This window comes from Diabrotica virgifera, chromosome 3 (genome assembly GCF_917563875.1).
Source record: "Diabrotica virgifera virgifera chromosome 3, PGI_DIABVI_V3a".
In the NCBI taxonomy this organism is placed as follows: domain Eukaryota; kingdom Metazoa; phylum Arthropoda; class Insecta; order Coleoptera; family Chrysomelidae; genus Diabrotica; species Diabrotica virgifera.
In genome coordinates this window covers 176,586,176-176,611,003 of record NC_065445.1, presented here as the reverse complement: position 1 = coordinate 176,611,003, position 24,828 = coordinate 176,586,176, and positions in this window count along the sequence as shown.

Here is a 24,828-nt window from a genome sequence, read left to right as displayed (position 1 = left end):
TTTTACAGAAATATTTTTAATACTCATTTCAACCTTAGTTTCAAAAGGCCAAGTACAGACACCTGTGACAAATGTGACAAATTTCAGATAAAAATAAATCACGGTTCGGCAGAAGAAAAAGATTTAGCTCAGAGAGAAAAAGACTTACACTTGCGTAAGGCGGAAGCCGTCAGAAAAGCAAAAGAAGAGTGTCATGACCTAAAGGATGCTAGCAAAGTTGCGTTCATCTTCGATTTACAAAAAACTATGCCAACTCCCAATGTGTCAACGTCTAAAGCATACTATCTAAGGCAACTGTGGACTTATAACTTAGGGATCCATAACCTACAGAATGGAACGACCCACTTCTTTATGTGGCACGAAGGTCAGGCTTCACGTGGATGTCAGGAAATATCATCTTGTCTTCTAAAATATATCAGAAGCCTTCCCCCATCTGTAAAACACATAACTGCATTTAGCGACAATTGTGGAGGCCAAAACAAGAGTCATCTGACAGTCAAATTTTGGCTCTACATTGTCAGAAACACTAATATCCAAACAGTGGATCATCGATTTTTTTATAAGTGGCCATTCTTATAATGAGTGTGACCAAAATTTTGGTTTAATAGAGTTAAAAAAGAAAAGAACCAAAAAGGACCTGTATGTACCACAACATTGGATGGAACTGGTAACTTCTACAAGTAGAAAGTTCTTTACAGTACAGATGGAAAATGACGATTTTTTAGATTTTCAAGCACTTGCGCCATACTTCAAGAAGAACGTAAGTGGAATACAGAGTATGCAATGGTTACATTTTCAGCAGGACAAACCTTTAACCCTGTTCTACAAGAAATCAGCTGGAGGTAGCATGGAAGAGTTTAGTGAGCTATCTATGAAACCTACTCGAGCTGGCAAAAACCCTGTCCTTCTGCCAGATCTCTTACCAGTACCGATTGACAGAAGGCCTCTCATTAAGCAGGCCAAATATTCAAATCTGCAACAGCTGCTTAACTACGTACCTCCAATTTACCATGAGTTTTTCACAAATCTGCGATATGATGGTCAACAAGCTAGAGAACTTATAAACTCAGAAGAAGCGGAAGTCGAAAATGACGAGTTGGAACATCATTACGACACTGATGCCGATGAATCATAAATCAATTATGTATTAGTGTTATGGTAAAGAATAAATTTGTACAAAAACTTTATAATATTTTTAAATGTTTGGCCTTTATGTTACAATTCTTAGAAGTAAAGGGGTACAAGTGCTGCTTAGTAACCTAAAAATGGCTCCAAAATGAGTAATGTTAAGAGGAAACAGTAGCGATCAACAGGTAGCTTATACGCGTTCCAAGATTGCGGCTGTAATTTTGAATATTTTTTTGAGATATTTGGCACACGTATCCGTAATATAATAAAGAATGGCGGTACAGAGCCCAATTTTAAAAATATATTTATATGTGGAAGTTACTCTGTAATTAAATACAATATTAAAAAAACGAGCCTGTACCGCCATTAAGAAGAACACAAAAATACACTTTCTTCAAATAAACTTTTTTATCCGATGCCTAGATTTTGTGTCATTTTGGAACTACTAATGAAATAAAAAATTTTAGTAGTTCCAAAATGACACAAAATCTAGGCATTGGATAAAAAAGTTTATTTGAAGAAAGTGTATTTTTTTGTTCTTCTTAATGGCGGTACAGGCTCGTTTTTTTAATATTGTATTTAATTACAGAGTAATTTCCACATATTAATATATTTTTCAAATTGGGCTCTGTACCGCCATTCTTTATTATATTACGAATACGTGTGCCAAATATCTCAAAAAAATATTCAAAATTACAGCCTCAATCTTGGAACGCGTTTAAGCTACCTGTTGATCGCTACTGTATCACCTTAATAAAATCATGTTTTTTTTGTTACAATTAAGAATAATAATGCTACAGTTACTAAACCGGAGAAGAAAATCTACCATTAAGAAATCGTGGCAATTACAGTGAAAGCTGAACTTTGAACAGCGTTTACTCGAAATTTACTTTTTGTCACTTATACCCCTTTTCCTATAGGGTCCTCAGTTAGTACTTGCCCAGATTACTAGACCGCTAACTCTACTAATGAAAACAAGGCTTGTGGTCTCTACTCTACTATAATCAGTATCTCTACTTTACTCGAGCCTCGAGAAATTATGTTTTCATTGGTAAAACTGCAGGAATAATAATTAGTACTTGCCCAGAGTAATTGGTCGTGTAGTCTCATTAAATAGCGAAAGGTACATTACAGAAATTTTGTTTCTTTGGACACGTTGTTTCGTTCGCACCATGTATAGGAAATAATATATTAATGATTGATAACGCAGGGCCTCATGTATGGCGTGTAGAAGAGAGTCGGCTATTGGTGCACACGTAAGGCTAATTCAGGATATTCCACAAACTTGAAACATTTCAGTTTCCAAATGTTTTGAAGGTATACTTCAAAGGCTTAGGTATATTAGTAGGGACCTCATTTAATGAATGGTTGAACAGTAGAAGAGTGAGAGGCGAAATTTCCAATTAGTGTCATGCGCACAATTACCCGACCTATTCGGCTAATGGTGCGCATATGTCGGATAACTGTGCGTCATAATAGAACTTAAAAATGACCTTCGAAAATGTAGCTTATTGAACAAAAAATATTAAAGGGACAAGCAAATATACGGAAAACGATAATAAACCAAGTTACAGATATTTAAAAAAAATCTAAGTATTGCAGAAGTCACAAATATCTCCTTATGAACTATTCTGTCGTATACACATGGCATGAGACCATTGAAAATATATCGAACACTTGCACCATACCTCGTCTTTTTTGCTACCATCACCGCAATACACAGAAGTCATTTTGATCTGACACGATATCGTCCAACTCATCATCATGACACAGTTCACTTTCTGAAATAACTTCGGAGCTGTTGTGTTCAAAAATTTTCCTTTTTGTACCTTTTTTCAATTTCGTGGTTTTCTCTTTGTCCCTTTCTCTACTTTGACGGTCGTTTAACGCTTGTTTAGGTTTTATGGCGCAGTCACAAAATGTAAAAGATGCCTTTATATACCTTGCCGGCTAATGGTGCGCAATGCGCATAGACGACGTTACACTTCACCACATAACACAAAAACAAAAAATAATCGAGAAAAACTAACTATATCAGTGATTAAAATGGTAAATAAATAGAGGATATAAGTACTATTTAAACTTTATTTCTGCCAAGAAAAAAGTTATCGCTTATTTTCCCAGACACACAAACAAGATCATACCAAGCGAAAACATGTAAACGAAAACTGCCAACCGGTAAAGTATCTCCCGACGTTCGTTTGTGTCGGATATATATGGCAGTTGCTACTAGATGGCCCGACAATATAGTTTTTGCAATTTTATTAAATAGGAGATTAGAAACATTGATGCGCACAATTACCCGATACGCACAATTAGCCGACTCTCCCTCAATTACTGAAGAAATAAGGCAAATATTCATAAAGTTAATAGGCCCTCTTACAGTCCCGCCATGAATCCTATTGAACACTTATGTGATATTTTCAGTAGACAATTAAGACTAAAGGTGCGTTTATATGTTCAGTAAACTGGCGCCAGTCATACTGACATGACAGCGCTGGCATGGTAGTGGCATCATGTAAACACTTTTTTGCGCCAATGCAGCGCTGTCTGCTAGCGCTATCTCGAATAGAAAGGTGGTCTATTTTTCATGCCACTGGCATTCTAGTGAGACTGGCGCCAATTACGGGATACGTTTAAACGTTACTTTAGTCCGCACCTTTCTGCTACCCCGCAATATACAGAAAATACAGTTATTGATATCTGCAGTTCCATAGACCAAAATCAAATAGCCCACTTATGTGACATGTCTAGGCGCGGAATGGGAAGTTTCATCGCGGCCGGTTCATTGCTGCCTTTTCGATGCCGCCGATTCATCGCCAGTCCATTTCATCACCGTACGTTTCATCGCCGGCCGTTTCATCGCCAGTTAGTCAGTTGATTTTGTATTATGGGAGATGACAGGACACGACGTTAAATTCAGTTCAAAATGTATGACAATTAAACGATAAAAAATATTATTATATTTATTTACTGTTATATTTCCACTTCCCCTAAATTTGATACTAAATAGTACTAAATTTGTGGTGCTAAATGGCCTTTGTAGAAATATATAAATATGTTCAAATTTCTGTAGTGTTAGGTTAGGTTAGGTTAGGTCATTTCCTAGAATTCCTAATTAATATTAAAAATAAATAATAAATGTAACTTTCGAAAATTGGTCGGAAATTCGGAAATAAACCAGTTAGCGATTAACTTACTGGCAATGAATCGACCGGCGGCGACAAATTAGCGGCATCGAAAGGGCGGCGATGAAACGTCCTAGACCCGTCTAGACGATGTGGCTGTTATAATAAGTAGAGAAAAACACAAGCGATATTAGTTTACGATATTTTTTCTGTTTGTTAATGTTAAAGAATAAACCGTCTACTTCTTTTTTTAATTACTGCAACATAAGACATTTAACTCTTATTGTCTCTCAATTGTCGCCTAAGGAATAAATGTCGACGGCGAAAGTCTCTCTCACATATACGATTAGCAGACGACATGGTTCTTATAACAGACAACTTAGAAGAGATTAAAACTATGCTTACTGAGTTAGAAGCCGCTTTTGTAAGAAAGTTGGTTTAAACATAAATTTTGAAAAGACACAATAGGTACATGACAAACCTGGTACCAAGCGAAAATCCAAAAGTTGACGTCAACGAAATCCAAGGGCATGAAATTCAAATTTTCAGGGACCGTTAAACTGTCGAATTACAAAGAAGGATTACCTTACCATGGGCCGCATATGGAGCTCTATCAGACGTCTTCAAAAGCAACTTGCCAAATTATTTGAATAGAAGACATTCGACCAATGGGTGCTTACAGTCATGACTTTTTTTTTCTTCTTTTATGGCCTTTGGAAACTGCGCCCATTTAGCCAGCAACATTTCTTATAATCAACACCTGACCATACACCAAGACCATTACGAATTCAATCGAACAATCAAGGGTAGGGAAGGGAAAAACAAACTTTTCGCACCCAGGTCGTTCAGGGTGACTAACCACAGACCAAGTAGGGTAGGGATACGGGGTATTATTGATTTACACGACTAATTTTATATTCTACGGTTTCAATTTACACGACTTAACATAATCTAGAAGAATCCTAAAGATTGACGGTTTGTTCAAAGCTAGTATCAGATTCATCAGATTATATAAGGATAAACGTTTTCTTGCAATAGCTGCATATTCAATAGATTTATTTGTGTCACATATTTCCATATTTGTCACATGCAAAAAATATAACAATCATGACTTACGGAGCCTAAACATTATCATTAACCCACGCCACAGCAACCAAACTTAGAGTGGCCCAAAGAAGAATGGAACGGTCACTACTTGGACTGACTATCAGAGACAGGGTCAGAAACGAAGAAATCAGAATAAGGACAGGCGTCACAGACGTCATAGATCGAGTAGCATGGCTAAAGTGGAATTGGGCGGGTCATGTAGCCAGGATGGAGGACGGGAGGTGGACCCCAAAAATTACAGTGTGGAGACCAAGAGCAGACAGAAGAAGTAGAGGTATACCACCTACACGATGGACAGACGAAGTCAAAAGGATTGCTGGGAATTAGTTGCAGGAAACCGAAGATCGACAAAACTGGAAAAAATTAGGAGAGGCCTATGTTCAACTTTGGATGCAGAAGGCTGGATGATGATACTTCTAAACTAGGCTATTAGAAAGCTTACTATTTTTAAACTGTTTGATTTTTTGAAACTAGAAAAAAAATGTTCATAGGTTTATCTTTGTCCAAGATAGCGATATTTGAATAGCGTTCTCTGAGGCGCAAGATCGGCCCAAAACGTAAATGTTCGCGTGCTAACCTCTCCATACAAATTATAATTTATATGTATATACCTTATCTTCATTACTACGAATAAACTAAGAAACTTGCAATATCTCTGCCACGTTATGAGAGGGGATAAATATGTGTTGCTACAAACCATCATGCAGGGAAAAATACAGGTAAAACGAAATATTGAGGAAGACGCATCTACTAGCTGAACAATCTGAGAAAGTGGTATAATTACAGTTCCATCGATTTGTTCAGAGCTGCAATCTCAAAAGTGAAAATTGCTATTATGATTACCAACCTCCTTAAAGGAGACCGTACCTAAAGAAGAAGAAGTTATCTTCATTTTTCATTTTTAAAGATACTAATACAATTTTATAATACAATTGTTATAATTAATTCATCATACAGTAGCTCATACTTTTTTCTGCATTTAATTGTGCATTGGACTGCATTTTTTAAATGCAGTCATTTTCCGAATGCATTTGAGGTTATGGTAGCCACGGTGGCTCTCATTACCCCAAGGTGCATTTTTTATTTAAAATGTTTCAAAGAAAATAACAGCATAATTCAACAGAAAATCATATTAGGGGAGTGCATATAGATTTTCACTTCGGAAAAAATTAAACAAGATAGAACTTTTTGTAATTTCATTAGGAAATGTGTAATAAACAACATATCAAAAAGTTTTACTCGAGAAGTGGGTGCTTCATTTTTTATTTAACAAATGAACTGCGAAAATAGATGTTTTTTTAAATAACCCCGAAAATATAAATTTTTGAAAAAAACTGACTTGGCCATTGAAAAAGTCAGAAAATTTTACAAAAAAAACCTTATATAAAGATTTTTCTAAAATTAAATCTGTAGCTTCTATAATTTTTTATTTATAACGCTAAAGTCACCCTTCTCACAAACAATGGCGCACCGTAAACTAGCGTACGGCGTAATGCACGGTTGTGTTATTTTAATATAATTCTTTATCTAATCGATCAGATGAAATTTTACAAATTGAGCATGAAAGAAGAATAATTAAGCTAAATTAGAGATATAATAAAAAGAAACAAAATGTATGGGCATAAGTACGGTGTGGGCTGAAAGTGAGACTTACATGAATTTTGTTGAAAAATGATTTAAAATGTGTAACTAATACAATTTTTCTTATAAAACTCTCAATTTTGCGCAACTTATCTTTCAATCGTCTTACTAAGTTATGTTTTATTCAAAAAAAATCTCAAAAATTTAATTCAAATGATACGACGTCTCAAAAAATGTAATTTTTGAAAACTTCATAGTTTTACAGAATTAACACCATTTTAAGACGGTATTACTCAATTTTCAACAGATCTATTACAGATTTATGGAAGTTTTTTATGGCTCAGGATGTAGTATTTAAAATGCACTAAACTATTTTACTTTAGAAGTGAAATAAACTATTTCTTTTTGGATAATTAAGAAAGATAGCAAAAATGTAATACAAAAACCGAAAATTACCAGCTAAAGAAATGTTTATACAAAGTGATCAAAACTTTTTTCTATAAAACCTATCTGAAATACATTTAATAATAAGCTTCAACAATACTAAATGTTCAACAAAAAAAAAAAAAAAAATTTAGTTCTTATACAGTATGTCTGCGTAATTTGGAACCTATTGATAACTTTTTTATTATCAGTCTTACGAAAAAAAGTTATTCTTTATAAAATACTCTGCATCATATATAATCTAAGATGCAACCATCAAATATAAAATTTTATTAATTTTATACAAGGTATGTTAAAAAATATGAATTTCACTCAAGAATAAAGTACCTTTATATTTCACAAGATCGAAAATTGTTATAAAGAAAAGTTGTTTGGAATTAAAAAATATGTTTCAGCGTTCAACTACATCCTTCTAATTAAAATATTGTGAATAATAAAGGCACTTGACTCTTAAGAAAAATTCATATTTTTTACATACCTCGTATAAAACTGAAAAAGTTTGATATCTGATGATTGTATCATAGATTTTAGACCAGGTAGAGCATTTTATGAAGAATAACTTTTTTTCGTAAAATTAATAATAAAATAGTTAAAAAATAATTGTAATAAAAGATGATTGGTATCCGTAATTTGAAAAAACATGAAATTTTTTTTTTCGATTAGAATAATGTACTTGTATATTAAAACATAGTTTTTAATTTCAAACAACTTTTCATAATAGCATTTTTTGATATTCTGGAATAAAAAGGTACTTTACTCTTTAAAGAAATTCATATTTTTGACATAACTCGTATAAAATTGATAAAATTTGATATTTGGTGGTTGAGTTTTCGATTTTTGACTATCCAGAGTATTTTATGAAGAATTTTTCGTAAAATTGATATTAAAAAAATTTTCCATGTGGTTCATGGCTACGCAAACATACTGTATAAGAGCTTCTGTATAAGAATTTTCAAATTGTAATGCCATATTCGGATTCAGCATAACCAAAAACAAAATAAAAACATATTTGATGAAAGTAAAATAATGATGAATTCAACGATATTTTTAAAATTATTTATACAAAACAATTGTTATTGCTTAAACAATTAATAAACAATTAGCGGCCAAATCTGCGAGTACAACTTTTTACTTTAACATGTTTATAAGCTAACAAAAAAAGTTTTGGAAAAATATAAGCTTGCTTGAATAATTATTCCGAAATAATGCATGTTTCTTTCTAAATGCACTCCCCTAGATGTGATGCAATGAAACTACCTATAGTCTAAGAGCTAGTGAACCCTCCGACTAACGGTCGTCCTGTAAGGCTAGAAATTTTTCTAGTGATAATTCATAGCACACCAAGGCTAAAAACCTTGAACTGGCAGGCATCAGCGGTGCACCTGTATCTACCAGGTGAATTGAAAAGTGCAAATGTAGGGGGTAAAATAAACTTTCTCCTGTAAAGTTTAAATTTAAGTATGTGTTTGAGTAAGTCACTTAGAAGAAATGTGTACAATGACAGGCAAGAGCATAAGACATTGCCAGGCGAGGGGAAAGATTAGGGGTTTTTCTAAAATTATTCTTTTTGCATCGAACAAATTCTTTTTAGGTTTTTTGAATCATTCCAAACAGAAAAGGTCTTTAGGGAGTTTTCTCTTAAGTTAATAGTTTTTGTTATATAAGCGATTGAAAATTTTGAAAATTGCAAATCGGCCATTTTTAACCCTAAATCGGACATTTATCTAAAAATTTCAAAGTTGCCAAGGTAGGTAGATATTCTTTAAACATTGATTGATGAAATCCCAAAGAGTTTTTTGCAATACAATATCGGAAACGCCTTTGTTTTTTAATTGCTAATCAAGCGGGCGCGACACTCTAGTATAAGTGGGGACGTTTGAGTTGGCATAAATTCATTATATCGAGAATGGGCAAATTTCAAGAGAAATCCTCAGACGGGTCGATTTTTATTTGTAAATTAGGACTTTTTGGCATATATATATATATATATATATATATATATATATAATACTAGTGACGTCATCCATCTGAGCGTGATGACGTAATCGATGAATTTTTTAAATGAGAGTAGGGGTTGTGTGATAGCTCATTTGAAAGGTTATTTAATTCTCTATTCATATATATAAACATTAACATAATTATTTATACAGGGTGTACAAAAAAAATTTTTTTAATAAATTAACTTTGATTAAATTTGACAAACAGAAGAAAAATGTTTTTTGTACACCCTGTATAAATAATTATGTTAATGTTTATATTACTGAATAGAGAATTAAATAACCTTTCAAATGAGCTGCCACACAACCCCTACTCTTATTTAAAAAAATCATTGATTACGTCATCACGCCCAGATGGATGACGTCACTAGTATTATATATGACAAAAAGTCCTACTTCTAAAATAAAAATTGACCTGTTTGAGGATTTCTCTTGAAATTTGCCCATTCTCGAGATAATGAATTTATACAAACTCAAACGTCCTCACTTATACTACATTGTCGCGCCCGCTTGATTAGCAATTAAAAGAACAAAGAGGTTTTCGATATTTTATTGCAAAAACTCTTCGGGATTTCATCAATCAATGTTTACAGAATATCTACGTACCTTGGCAACATTGATATTTTTAGATAAATGTCCGATTTAGGGTTAAAAATGGCCGATTTCGCAATTTTCAAAATTTTCAATCGCTTATATTACAAAAACTATTAACTTAAGAGAAAAATAACTAAAGATCTTTTCTGTTTGGAATGATTCAAAAAACCTAAAAAAAAATTGTTCGATACAAAAAGAATAATTTTAGGAAAAACCCCTAATCTTTCCCCTCGCCTGGCAAGGTCTTATGCTCTTCAGAATCGCCTGTCATTGTACACATTTCTTCTAAGTGACTTACTCAAACACATACTTAAATTTAAACTTTACAGGAGAAAGTTTATTTTACCCCCTAAATTTGCACTTTTCGATTCACCTGGTAGATACACGTGGACCGCTGATGCCTGCCAGGTGATAGCTTTTAGCCTTGGTGTGCTATGAATTATCACTAGAAAAATTTCTAGCCTTACAGGACGACCGTTAGTCGGAGGGTTCACTAGCTCTTAGACTACTACATACTTTTAGGAAATCTACAGTGATAAACTAATTTCTATATGAAAACAACCAGTAATAGTGCAGCCGATATGTGAAACAATTGTGCACTTAATGATAGAAATAAATAATTTGGACTGCATATAGTACACATATAAATAGGGAGCGGATTTTATGCTAAATGCATATTGCATGCATATTTCGCATATTTAATACCTTTACTAAATTTTGCATATTTTTAAAAAAACATGCATATGTTGTGCCTTTTAAAAACATTTAAGTCCAAAAAAAAATTTAATTCGACACAAAATATTTCCCCGCACAGACTGTTCTATTAATTCGAGAACTACCTGAAGAGAGACGGCTCATTCACTGCCTTTTCATTTTTTTCTTAGAAAATACCCGATCTTTACACAAAGTACTTATTTATAGTACGCCGCACAGTGGGGCAGGAGAGCTAAAAAGTTGGCATAAAATGAAAATACTAAATGCAGTATTTTCTGTCGCATTCATTTTAATTAAATAGTACACAATTCTGCGTATGATTTGGCATCATTTTTTCCCATTAAATCCCCCTCCACCAGTTGCGACGCGTCGCAAAGGGCACATGGTCCCGTGTTAACAATGCATAGGCCGCGATAACGTGATTCGACTTACGTTTGATCCACTTATTTCAAGTCAAAAGTTAATTTACTAGTAAAATTGGCTACGGATATTTGATCTTCAGGAAAGTGACAATATTATTACAGATGTGATATAACAATTAAGTAAATATAGTCTCTTATAATATGTTGTTTAAAATTACCTGTAAAAAATATCAAAATATGCATTTTTCAAAAAGAGCAAGTGATTTGTTAGTGTTCCCAGACTGATCCAACTTTAATTTTGTTTTATTTTGAAAGCTTGAGTATCATTCTTTAAAAAGTCATTTTTACTTTTTGCTCATATTTGCTCCTTTTTTCATAATTTTATTTTTTGTGAGGTTATGTTGACCTAATTAAATTGAATAACACTCTCTTCTAATTTTTCGTTATTTGCACAATTCAAGCATAATAATTCAAGAAAGTGTAGTAGATCCAAAACAAATTAAGATGTATTCCACTTTTTGTTGATTAGTAGTGATCCACTGATCACAAGCAAAAGAAACATAAATAGAAAGAAATTAGAAGACCTGCCAGTGGAAGCACTGCATATTAGTGCATAATATATTATGTTCAAATCTCCGAATGTGCAAGATGACGTCACATCTGATGATTCTGATGCTGATCTGTAGTTTAGGTTTTTCAATATTTTACCTACAAAGTTTTATGTTATTCTTATAAATATGCGGTAAATGGTTTTAAAGAACAATTTGGTTAAGCAATTTTTCAAAAATAATGTTAACACAATTGTTTTCAGATATAAATAATATTAGATAATAAATCTACATAAAAACAAGTAAATTAGACTGTAGATTTATTTTAAATTAAAATGACTAAACTTCAAATATCATTTAAATCAATATTGGTAGTAACTACGGATATGCAGCTTTGAAAATTTTGAGCAAAACATTTTTTGAACAAGCCATCTTTCAAGGAAAAATATTTGTAAAGCGGGGCCCAGGAAGAAGAAGAATATCCTGGTTAAAGAACTTCAGAACCTGCTTTAACATAACATCTGTGCAGCTTTTCCGCGCTGCTGCAGATAAATTAAAGATTGCCATGATGATCGCCAACATTCGTCACGGATAGGCACATTGAGACGAAGAAGAAAACATTGAAAAAACATCGTTTTTCTTTATGTACACACAACTTATAATATTTGAAAAAAAAAATTGGCCATAATATATCGACAATGATTTAATGCCAACTTATGTTGTCTCTTGCCCCACTGTGCGCCGTTATAAAATGATTGTAGGATGTTAAAATGATGAAGGATGGTTTACCGGGAAATCCGAATTTTATTTACTTATATTATATTTAGCAGGTATGTACCTACAATTCTGGTGATTCTTTTAAATCCCCTGTTGTTAAGAGAATTTACACATTTAACCATAGCCCAGTATATAGAGGTTCACCATAGTTTTACGATTTTCTAACGGGAATTGAAATATTCATGCTTTAGATCAGATCCCGTCTTTAAACGGCTTTAAAACTTTGGATGGCATATTTATGCGAAATCTTTAATGGAAATTTTGAAATTGATTTTGGTGCAGAATATTCGTCTTTAACAAGTTATTTTAAATACGCCCAAATTACTTATATTGATATTGAAAGGAATTTTTCAAGTTATAAAAATATCAAAGGAAATGTTTCCTCTTAAAAAATTTGGAAAAAGACATTGTAATGAATCATAATCGAAGATAAAGTGATAATATCATTGTTGTTTTATTAATATTATTGTTGTTTTATTTTAAATAGGTAACTATTGGTATCAGTTTTTGTAAAAAATGTGAATAAATTGCAAATATTTAAAATAATGATTTTATTTGAAAGATAATAAATAAGATTGCCGCCCCCCTGTAAAAGAACCTGCTAGAATAGAATAGAACAGAAAATTTGTGGTTTCTCGAAATGAGCATTTTTTGAATTTTTGTGCATATCTTGCGCATATTTCGTAATTTTTTACTGCATATATATGCGCATATTTCATCAAAATTGATCGCATATAAATCCGCTCCCTACATATAAAGGTTCAAATTTAGATATGAGGCAATCTCAGATTTTGCCTTTTGCAAAAATGGCAGGCATTCAAAATGGCGACTATACATATGTGACTAATAGCACGATAACTTTTGAACGAGACGTCAGATTTCAACCAAATTTGGTACATAGGTTCTTCTTTTGATATATAAGATCGACGTCTTGAACCGGAAGCATCGGTTTACCAGAAGTTTTTTTACCAGTGTTTTTCCTGTTTTTTTATGTAAAAATATGATTTTTTTGTCAATTATTTCACCCTGTATGTATCAATTTTTCAAAAAGCAAATACTGCCATTGAAAAGAACGTAGGTAACAATATTTTTAGTGATGTTAATTACCATTTAATAAATGCATAAGGTACACATGTACATAAGGTCACATGTACCTATGTGCGGCAAATTCGTGCAAATATTATAAGACTTATTGTGCATTTAATGGTAGAAGCATATAATTTGGACCACATATATGAAACATATAAAGGTTCAATTTTAGATATGAGGCCATCTCAGTTTTTGTTCCTTTTACAAAAATCGCGGGCATTAACAATGGCCGACTATACATATTATGTGACTAATAGCACGATAACTTTTAAACAAGACGTCAGATTTCAACCAAAATGGATATATAGGTTCTTCTTTTGATGAGTAAGATCGAAGTCTTGAAATGGAAGAATCAGTTTACCAGAAGTTAAGTTTTTCCTAATTTTTTATGTAAAAATATGTTGTTGTTTTTTCAATTTCTTTCATTCTGCATACTCAGAATTGCCCCATCTTCATTATTTTCTGTTTTATGTTATTGCAAAATATAGGTCTCCAGGATAAACAAGTAGAATAACTCTTAATGGATCGATATCAAATTTTAAGGGGTTTGTTAAGTACCCCAATATCCAACTTTGGGTGAAACACTAAAGTTCTAAGGTAGTTTTAGTAAAAGTTGTAAAACTAATAACGATTTTCACTTATTTCGGAATTTCAAAAATCGTTATTTTGACGGTTTCTTAATGGTAGGGGAGCCCAAGCGGGGAGTTTTGCAGTAACTCGAGCGCGTCAGATTATCATATGGGGAGAAACCTGGTACCCTGTAGATGTACCTCTACCATATATTGGCTCTAAACACAGAGGCATTCGTTAATTTGTTAAGGGGGGGGGGGGACGAAAAAAAAATCTATCCGTAGAAAAAGGTAGAGAAAAAAGATTAAGATAAGGTAAGTTAAGTACATGCAAAAAATGTATATTTCAAAAATCTGATGATTTGGGGCGTAAGGAAATGGGTGAGTCACAAAGTTTCACAAGAAAAAAGCGAATATTTCGCGAAATGAACGATAGATCTAAAAACTAAAAAATACGTGCTCAATATTTGTCAAAAATCTATCGAATGATAACAAAGACGACTCCCCACGGAGAAGATTGGGGGTAAATTTAAAATTTTAAATACACGAATTCCGCGATATTTCGCGAAATGAGCATCAGATCGAAAAACTGAAAAATACACTTATTCAATATATTTGAAAAATCTATCTAATGGCACCTAACACGAACCCCCACGGAGATGGGGTTGGGATTACTTTAAAATTTTAAGAGAAAATCCTTATTTCTGTGGACTATTAAGCCACTCCAATCCCTAAAAATAGGGTGGCACCCATTACCCTCTGGCTCTCAATATCCCCACCTCCCCTAAGGTGCTACTATTATTCAAGAAATCATTCATTACCTCTGTTATTATTTTTTTAGGAACTGTCATATTACTTCTTATTTTTTTTCAGTATATACCTCCAATGTATGCTCGAGTATATCCTCCAGCTACACACAGTTTGATTTTTACACAAATTTTTATATAGTTGCGATGTCGCTTGTTAATTAATTTCATCAATGAAAACGATGTTTTCTAGTATATATCAAATTTTTAATTTGCTTAAAAGCAGATTCGTCGGGATTAGGCGTGTTATTATGACTAGTGTCAAACATAAAAAAGGTTTTCTGAAACGTTTCCAACCAATAATTTCGTGCAGAAGAATAATTCACACCAAAATAACATTAAATGTACGCCTTTCTGCAGGGCATGTATTGATTCACTTTTGTTTTATTTTGTTGAAATTTATGTGTTCTCTGGTAAAATAAATTTATTATCTTGGTTTCAATAAAGTGATCGAAAGTTCGAAACGAGCCTTTACTGTTAGATGCGCTATTATTTCATGAAAGCTACCATTTTTCTTTGCTAAACATTGAATGGTACTCTTTTTCCACTAACAGAATCAAGTTTTTTCTCCATCACCCAGATCATAAAGGTAAATAAACGGTACAACTCCATCAGAATTACCCTCAGAATTGGAGTAGGCTCCATATGAGCCTAAATCAGAAATGCAGAGTCGGCAGAGTCGTATAGGTAGCCATAAAAATTTAGTAACTGTTGAATAAAGGTTCAAGCATTTCTACGTGTTTAATTTGGATGTAGACATACATTGTTATCAAACATATCAAACTACACGCAGTTTGAAAAGTTATGCATCACTTAAAATTATGCTCATTTTCATAGTTGATTTTTTCGTGAACAGAAATTCAGATTACATTATATAATTTCCCACCTTCAGACATATCGATGGAGTATGACAACTGTCACTGTGACAGGAGAATTTTGTAAAATTCTGTGACAGACGTCACAGATGTCTTCTTCTTCTTTTGGTGCCTATTTGTTTCGAATATTGGCGATCATTCTGGCTATAATTATTTTATTAACTGATGCTTTAAATAGATTAGTTGTTGTTGTGGAGAACCACTTCATCAGACGTCTAAAGGTGGGGAACTATGAACGTTACAGGTCTCTATCGATAATCTTACACCTCTACTAGTTTTATCTCTTTTTTTACAACGTATTATATTTTCCATCTTTTGCGTTATTTTACCGTGCTCGTCACTGTATACAGTGAGCTGGAATTAGTGTTACCCCCTATTAACCTTTATTATTTTTAGCACATAAGCACAACGCTGGACAAGTCGTGAGAGTCATAATTTTGATTTCTTCTTAAATCGGAAAGTATATCGTGTGACACCTCATTTAAAAGCACCTCTGTTTCCTACACTATAGATATATTATGTGTGTGTATACAACAAAAAGACTAAATTAAATGTTACTTAATTTTTTTGATATTAAGTTTTCAATTTAGTGAACGTATGTTGTTTTTGAACTGAACCATAACTTTTAATGCCACTAAAACATTCTTATTTTCAGAAAAAACAGTCAAGATACATAAGAACTTAGATATGTAAAAATCTAATATACAATGATGTAATAATATATTATGTACCTATGTATTTTTCATTGTCAAACAATGTGTTAAACTCAGAAACGTCGATAGGGATTAGGACCATACGTTGAGATTGATAAGGGCATTATGGTGTTTTTGAACTGACCAAAAAACATATCACCCTGCCATAGAGTACAGTAAAACCTGTGTTAACGGCCACCTGTCAAAACCGGTCACCTGAACTAGCCGGCCAGTTTCAAAGTTCCCCAAACCAAAATTTGTGGACTACAAAGCCTGGTATTAGCGGTCACCTTTTTATATCGGCCAATAGTTCTGTCATTTTTAGTGACCGTTATTGACAGGTTTTACTGTATTTTAAACAGTAACTTGAATTGTTTTCACGTGAAATGGTCGATTTCAATCTTGAAATCATCATGCTTTCGAAAAGTCATTTAACTCCAAATATGGACTTATGTTGTTTTCGAAATGACCGATTGAATTCAATTTGGACCGTGTACGCAGCGATATTGTCTATTCGTTGTCGTCGCGTCGAGATTTAGTGAATGCCATGTTCCTATTGTTCGTGTTGTGCGACTCAATTTGAGCGTATTTTTAAACTACAAAAGAGAGCTCTTCGTTACTCCCTGAGACTCAATAGCAGAGTTCATTGCCAGGAATTCTTTAAAAAATTTAAAATATTAACTCTTCCTTCTTTGTTTGTTTTTGAATCCGTTTGTTTAATCTGCTAACATGAATCAGAAGGTCCAGAGAGACCCACTCACAACTATCCCCTTAGAAACGTGGAGCATAATCTTTATCTGCCAACCCCACGGTCTGAGCTGGTTAAGTGCTCTATACTATACAATTCGAGAAAAATGCACAATTACCTGCCATCTAACATCAAATCTATTGCAGCATTTCCCGCTTTTCGCAAGGCCTTGAAAGCTTATTTGCTTGAGAGGTATTTTTATACCGTGAATGACTTTTTTTATAAACGATTTGAATTCAGCAAATTGACTTGCAGGATTATTACTTTCGAGTACTTTTGTACATATTTGGAGCGGCATAGATCTTTTGATTTACTTTCCCTTTCCCTTTTCCTCGTTCGCCTTCTTTTTACTCTGACGTTATATAAGTACATATTATTTGCAAAATTTTTAAAAATTTTTAATGTGTACTTAATAACTATAAAATTGTATTTAAGTAGTATAACTCACGCCATTTATTTGGTGTCTGTTTCTGTTTTTATTTTGTTTGTAGTTTTTATTATTTTTTGTTTTTTATTGTATTTTTTATTTTGTATAAGCTTTTTCCACAAATTGTAAAAAATTTTTGACAATAAAGCATACCCTACCTACCTACCTACCTAGATATATGAAACGTGAAAAACACAATGTAACCAATTTGTATCTTTTACTTAGGGCCAGTTGTTCGAACGCTAATCAACAATGATCACTATCAAATATTTAATTACTGTCACAACTGTCAATGTCAACTTTGGTTGGGTTGCTGAAAACATAATTGATCATAATTATGAGATTAGTTAATCCATTAACATAACTATTATTAACATACATAATTGATTAACTAATTTCATAATTGTAGTCAATAATTATGTTTTCAGCTACCCAATCAAAGTTGACATTGACAGTTGTGACAGTAATTAAATATTTGATAATGATCATTTTTGATTAGCGTTCGAACAACCGACCCTTAGTTGATAAATAAATCATTGCTGTCTTTTTTTTGCATTTAGAACGTGACTTTAAAATATGATTACAAATTAAATGAATCATTTACATAAACTGCACAAGTTGGTTCGTAGCTGGTTCGTCGCTTTCTATGGATCTTGATGAGTTTGCGATAAGTTCGTTATAAATATATATTTTCAACGAACTAAGCCAGCAGTTCGCAAACAGTTCGGCTCGCATATGGTGTACCCCGACTTAATCGCCATATTTGATTGCAATCTGCAAACGAATACAGTGACTTATGTAAGTTTATTTACTACAAACTAATTAAGATTGTGTTAAGGTTATCTTTAATAACTTTAAAAATCATCACTATGGCAATATCTATCCTTTAATAGGCATTTCAAACAATATTTACACTTTAGACTTACCTCGATTGTAGTTTGAACTCAAAAAATATAAAATATAATTATATGCCTACTAAATCTGGATCCCGCGTACCAAAAAAGTTGATTAATAGCAAGTTGAAAATTTGTTAATAGCTTAACGGTGTCTAGTCGGACAAGCTTTGATGTACGGGAACACTGGAACAGGGGAAGTTTTAATTGTGGAACAGTTTAAAAATTTGGAATATCAGGTTACGAAAACGTCCCATGTATTTTGTCGGACAGAACATCCAATTGATTTGTTACCCTTTCATTAAACTCTCATGCCAACATCAGACTGATATGACTAACCAACATGATTCCTGTCATTTGACATGTTCTTCGTGTTTCACTCATTAAAATGGCCAGTTGGTAATAAACACCAGTCTAATTTTGCATGAGAGTTTAATGAAAGGGTAACAAATCAATTGGAAGTTCTCTCCGACAAAATACAAATACAAATACAAATTTTTAACCTGTTCCACAATTAAAACTTCCCCTGTTCCAGTGTTCCCATACATCAAAGTTTGTCCGACTAGACACCGTTAAGCTATTAAGAAATGTTCAGCTTGCTGTTACTCAACTTTTTTTTGGTACGCGGGATCCAGGTCTATACGACTTTCTGTCGAGTTTATAGGCTATTGATTATGTATTTTAGAAAGGAACTACAACTTTAACGGGGTTTTATTGTTTCATATAGTCAATGGACCTCTAAATATGGAAAAACCGCGCAATGCTACCATTTAAAGGGGTGCGTTTTTGAGAAAGGGGTGAATTAGTCCCTAGACACAGAGCGAATTAGGGTGAGTCCTATGCACGTTTGGTAGAAATACGTCTACAGGAAAAAATTTCCAGGTTAAACTTACTATCGAAATATCACATTTTAAAGTCAGAAATATTTTTTTTACAAAAATCTATTCAAAAGAAAAGCAAGAAAAAAACACGAAAAGTAGCATTTTTGTTTCTGGCCACATAACTTTTTTCCACGAGAATATAGGTATAGGCATTACTTTACAGAAAAAAGACTTCCATTCTTCCTCTTTAAAATGACGTTTGGTATAACTTTCTACGGTTTATAGCTTCCAAAATATAATTTTTCAAATTTCGCCACTCACAGCGATTTTGCGATATTTTCCTTGTTACTTCGCAAACATTGTTCTGTAACTTTTTTACGCAGCTTTAGGTATATGCAATGTTACATTTAATAGTAAGAAAAGTAAATTACCTTCAAAATGGTCTATTGTAAAAGGTTGTGTGACTATTTTTAAGCAGGATATGGTTTTTAAAATTTTATACTTTTAATGAATTTTGATAGATTTTACGAATATTTTTAAATTCCTCATTATAACTTTTTTTATTGTATATTTAGGTATAGGTATACATTGTGCAATAAAAAAGAAAGTTAATTTTTCGCAAATCGCCAGGAAATTTTGACATTCCTGTCAAAATTTCTTGAAGAAAAAGTCAGAACTTCCTTACTGTAAGGAAATGTCATTTCCTTACTGTAAGGAAATGATATTTCCGTACAGTTGTTAGTGTTCTACATAAATGATAGAAAACACATTGCTATTAAAACCTTGTAAATTACCTTAATCATTAAATTTTCTTTATCTGGAGCTTCCTGGATAAATTTTTCAATTTCTTCCTTCGTTAAAATCTTAGATTTCTTTGCCCTATAACCTTGAGCTTGCCGTTTCAATAAAGAACGAAGTTTTGAGTATGTAGATATATCTACATTGTGTTTAAGTGCAAGGGTTGACTTCAGCATTGAATAATTGGCCCATAATGTTGAAGATTTCATCTTTAAACAAAGGTCTAGGAAGTATGCCATTACAACATTTTCTGAGAAAGAACTCGTATTTTTACTCATGCGATAATCGATAAAACGTCTGTATGCATTTTCGTACTTTTCTCTTGATTTCTTTGGCAATAATTCTAATGAAGCAGTATTCACTGCCTCAACCAGCTCTGGAGGAGTCCCAGAAATGGAAATTTCATCATCACTTATCATTTTACTTTCGAGAACACCAGCAATTAAATTTATAAGCGTCAAGTTTGACAATTCAACCTCAATACGTTTCCATAGTAACCCAAGTAATTTTATTAGGAATTTCAAAGCACCATTTATTTGGGAATAAAATTATCGCGTTTTTTTTTTAATCAATCAATATCTGTCGAATTTTAAACGATTTGCGGAAAAATAGTATGTTTACCTCGTAGGAAAAGCCACATTCCTGGACTCTGTGTTGCTAAGTCTCGGCTTGCGCCTCGACTTAGCAATCTTCACAGTCGTCCAGGAATGTTAAGCTTTTCCTACCCGGTAAACAATGTACTATTATTTACTTTAAAATGTATTGTAAAAAAGTCTAGGTCTATTTTTAAACAAGGTATGGTTTTTCAAAGTTTAACAAATACACATGCAATAGGTCCCACTAAGTTGGAACCATATGAAAAACTTTTTATTATTAACTTGAAAAGTGATGATAATTTTATTATATGAAAAAAATTATTCTTTATAAAATCCTGCATAGTCTAAAACCTAAGATGTAATCAGATATAAAATTTCATCAATAGTGTACGAGGTATGTTAAAAAATATGAATTTCGCAAAGGGTAAAGTACCTTTATATTTAACAATATCGAAAAGTGTTATTAAGAAAAGTTATTTAGAATTAAAAATTATGTTACGATATGCAATTATATTCTTCTAATCGAAAAAAATAAAATTTTTAAAAATTTATCTCAAATTACGGATACCCTTGGATATCCTACGGATATCTTGTTTAAAAATAGTCCTAGAGGTGTTTGCAATACACCATTTTAGAGTAAAGAAATAGTATATTGTGCAACAAGTGCAGAAAGATACTAATTTCTCACGAGTTTGAAAAGTTGCGGTACGAGCGCAAGCGAGTGCCGCAATTCAAACGAGTGAGAAATTATCTTTCTGCACGTGTTTCACACTATACTTTTTCTACAAGCACAGTTTTTCCTAAAAATAAAAATCACAATTTCCAAACGACGATTAATTATAATAGGTACCTATGTGATAAATTTTAAACTGTATTTAATTAATACCTACTAATCAATTTAAGTTCCTTATACCTAAATAAATTGCACAGAAATCAGTTAAAAAATTAATGCACTGCCTTAATTTGTTTAAATTTAAACAATTATTACACATTATTGACATTATATTTATGCAGTCACGGATTTACACAAAACCTACTTCATTCGACGTCTCTTGCACAGGTTGCTAAATCCTTATTAGTTATTTGATAATTATAAAATGTTTAATAAGAATAAAATTGTAAAATAAAACAGTTGTAACATCCATAATTTAGTTTCTATGCTATAGTTAAATATAATAATTGTCTTATAGGTTATATATTTGTCTAAAGTTTAACCACGGATGTAAACAGAATATAACGTTACTCAGAATGCGGTAGTCCACGGATGTAAACAGAATATAACGTTACTCAGAATGAGGTAGTCAACTGTGCAGAAAAGAACTTTGCGGCACAGAAACGTCACTTTGCGGCACAGAAACGTCACTTTTCTGCACACTAATGTCAAATATCTTATACTGTGAGAAAATATCAAGTTTGCTAACATAAAACCGTGCAGAAAAGTGCACTTTGAATAGTGGTTGTAGAAAAATAGGCTTTTTTTTTCACAATGTATATACCTCAAGTGAAAAAGTCATAATGAGAAATTTAAAAAATAATCATTAAAAATATCAAAAATCATTAAAAGTATAAAATCTTGAAAAAGCATAACTTGTCTAAAAATAGTCGTACAACCTTATACAATAGACCATTTTAAAGGTAAGTGACTTCACTTTCTACTAAATGTACCATTGCATATACCTAGAAATGCGTAGAAAAAAAGTTACAGAACAATGTTTGCGAAATAATGGGGAAAATGGCTCAAAAATTCTGTGAACAGCAAACTAAAAAATCCTATTTTGAAAACTGTAACTCCTAGAGACTTCTACTAAACGTCATTTTAAAGAGGAAGGATGTAAGTTATTTTTCGCTGAAACAATGCCTATACCTATATCCTTGTAGAAAAAGTTATGGAGCAAAAAACAAAATGGCTTTCTTTCGTGTTTTTCTCTTGCTTTTCTTTTTAATATATTTTTGTATAAAAAAAAATACTTTTGACTTTAAAATATGATATTTCGATAGTAAATTTAATCTGAAACAATTTTTCTGTAAAAGTGTTTGTAACAAAAGTGAATAGAACTCACCCTAATTCACCCTGTGCCTAGGGACTAATTCACCCCTTTCTCAAAAACGCACCCATTTAAATGGTAGCACTCCGCGGTTTTTTCAAATTTAGACGTCCATTGACTTTATGAGATAATAAAATCCCGTTAACGTTGTAGTTCCTTTTAGGTCTCTCATTTTGAACATGACCGATAGCCTATTAATTTTCTTACAATTATTTTTCTGAAAACTGTCATAGTAGGCAGCAATATCAATATTTTACTACAAATTACATTATACCATTTTGAAAGGAACGATGCCATCTCTCAACTCTTAATGTAGATGTAATCTTAGTTTTATGAGTGAACAGCTTTTAAGATTTTATTGTACATAATATGCAAAGTCTTCCTTTACAATTTGGATATCAACATCAACACACAACATGTAAAGGTACCGTTAATGAGTCTCAAACAACGATTATCTAATCGCGTCTTAATTATCGGCTGTTAAATTTCCTTTTATTTCTTCTCGAAATTTATTATCCACACCTATCAAACATTGTAGTATGTGGGTTTATGGTCGGATATAACGTTGCTATGTATTAGCGGTACTATTTTCATAAACAATAAATGTTTTTTCTTTACGTCTATGTTTTCTCTTATTATAAAATAAAATTGAGTATTTCGAAATCGTAATAACAAAAATGTACAATACCGTTGGACAACTAACATAAAAAATTTAAACATCAGTTAGAAAAAAAAATAAAAGAAAAGTAATTAACCTGTACTATATTAAATTTACATTCAAGATGCAGTAGAAATAAACAAAACAAGACACGTTAAATGCTACTAGGAGCACTCCCGAATCATGATTTACAATGTATATGTTACCGGCCAAACCCGGTTTCAGGACAAACTAGTTTGGCCTAGACCAAAGTGGTTTGTCCTAAGCGCGTTAGGATAAACTAGTATGGCCTAGGCCAAACTAGTTTGTCCTATCGCGCGTAGGCCAAACTAGTTTGTCCTAGGCCAAACTAGTTTATACTGATATAAAGACGCACACTTCAGGCCAAACTAGTTTAGCTAGTTTGGCTTAGGCCAAACTAGTTTATCTTAAAGTGTATGTTTTTATATCAGGAGAAACTAGTTTAGCCTATTCGAAAGTAATTGATTACAGATTGGTTGCTGATTGATTTAAATATAAGTTTAGGAGACACTATTAAGAGTTGTAAGACTTTTAAGTATGTATTTAGGGTAAATAATGATAAACCGAGATGGCATTTGTATGAAAGATATAGAAATGAAAATAGTACGGAGAAAACATGCCACGAAAGTACTCCATGGAGTGATATGGATGAACACTCCTGGAAGAACATAATATGGAACTAAAGAAAAGAAAACAAAAAAGTATTTTTCAGGGCATAGTGCTGAATATTAATCTACAAGAGCGGAAGAATGGCCAGTGACAACAATAATACGAAATAAAATACGAACAGTTGAATTGGAGTTTATGAGGTGTCTACAAATCACCAGGTAGGATAGAATAAGGACAGAGGAAATACGAAACAGAATAGAAGCAAAATTCTCCATTACATAAAAGTTGTGGTAGTAAAAGTAGAGCCCTGAAATGGTACGGGCATGTACAAAGAATGCCGGAGCACAGGTGGCCGAACAGATTACTGGACTGGGACCCACGGGGAGGAAGACGGAGAAGAAGACCGGCTGTGAGATGAAAAACTCACATAGAAAATGCTATGATAGATAGAGACCTCAGAGATGGCGACTGGGAAAATAGAGTGCTATGGAAGACGAAAACGGCAAACTCATAATGGGGAAAAGCCAAGAAGAAGAAAGTAATTCAGCGAACTAGTACGGCTTAATATAAATAATAAATTGAATAAAATACTTTGTTCTTGGAATAATAATTTTTTTTTTAAATTAGCATTTTTATTAAAATTATAATTATTCGTAACAAACAAACAATAATATTGAGTTATGTTCGCGGTCGGATGGATAGAAAGCCTAGTTCAAATTTTTACCTTTAGGACCATCCTTGGATTATAAGCTTTTATTTGACACCTCATTTGTCATTCTACCTGGTATATTGACGGAGGAG